Below are 1251 nucleotides of genomic sequence, written 5' to 3'. Positions count from 1 at the left end.
AACTTATGGTTGCCTGTACACACACTGCTATATTTAAAATGGATAACCAACAAGGACCTACTGTATAGAACATGGAACTCTGCTCAGTGTTATACGGCAGCCTGGATGGGAAGAGAGTTTGGGAGAGAATGGATGCATGTGTATGTATGGCTGAGTCCCTTCACTGTTCACCTGAAACTATCACAACATTGTTAATCGGCTATGTGTTAGTCACTCAGTCATGTCTGACTCTTTGCGACCCCATGGATTGTAGCCCAACGAGGCTCCTCTGTCCATGGAATTCTCCAGGCAAAAATACTGGAGTGGGTTGCCATTTCCTTCCCCAAGGGATCTTCCCCACCCAGGGATTGAACCTGGGTCTCTTGCATTGCAGGCAGACACTTTACCAATTGAGCTACCAGGGAAGCTTGCCCCGGTGGCTATACCCCAGTACAAAATAAAAAGTTCAAAAAAATTTTTTTAAAAGCAGCAGGACAGGGGTGGGATGGGGAGGGAGGAGGGAGGGGGGTTCAGGATGGGAAACACATGTACACCCATGGCTGATTCAGGTCAATGTATGGCAAAAACCACTACAATATTGTAAAGTAATTAGCCTCCAATTAAAATAAATAAATTTAAAAAAATTAAAAAAAAGCACCAGGACGGTACCTAGCCCATATTTGTTAAATAATACAATATATAAATATGCAAAATGTGAAGTTATGAAGTGCAGGGACACAAATCCATTCATCCTCCTATGTTATCCAAACAGCTCTATGAGATTTTATTCTATGAGACTGCATTCCAACGCAAGAACCAGAAGTATATTCAGAGCCTCAGCACATTGACTTAGCTGAGAGAACTTGATGAAACAATGAAATTTCTCTAGAACCTATCAGGATTTGAAAACAACAGGAAATTATGCCACCCATGGAGACTGGAATGTTTCATGAAGCCTTTTGCTACTGATGTGACTACTGTTACTGTTCTATCTGTAACAGAAGCTCTATCAAAAATATCCCAGCCCATATGAGCTGCAGGCTCAAACTTCTGTCTTCATTCCCAAGCGATATGGGTTTGACATATCCCCAGGGATATCCGCCCTAAGTATGAATAAGAAGCTTCTATCATGTTTGTGGACATGCAAATTCTTAGACCTCACTTTGTGGAAATTTTGTTCCAGTTGGCCCAAGGTGGAGACAAGGAATCTGCATTTTAACATACATCAATTTCTGACACAGGTGGTCTAATGCCTACTGATTAAGAATCACT

At 41.6% G+C, this 1251-nt stretch overlaps 1 non-coding gene across 1 annotated transcript; it reads right to left on the bottom strand.

The window, feature by feature from the left end:
- Positions 1–332: 332 nt before the first annotated feature.
- TRNAC-GCA (transfer RNA cysteine (anticodon GCA)) lies at positions 333–404 on the bottom strand. Its single transcript has one exon. It is a non-coding gene; the product is annotated as a tRNA-Cys (tRNA).
- Positions 405–1251: the final 847 nt, after the last annotated feature.

The sequence above is a fragment of the Giraffa tippelskirchi genome, chromosome 2, assembly GCF_054371585.1.
Source record: "Giraffa tippelskirchi isolate mGirTip1 chromosome 2, T2T-mGirTip1v1.2.pri, whole genome shotgun sequence".
NCBI lineage: Eukaryota > Metazoa > Chordata > Mammalia > Artiodactyla > Giraffidae > Giraffa > Giraffa tippelskirchi.
This window is presented reverse-complemented; position numbering and strand designations above follow the sequence as displayed.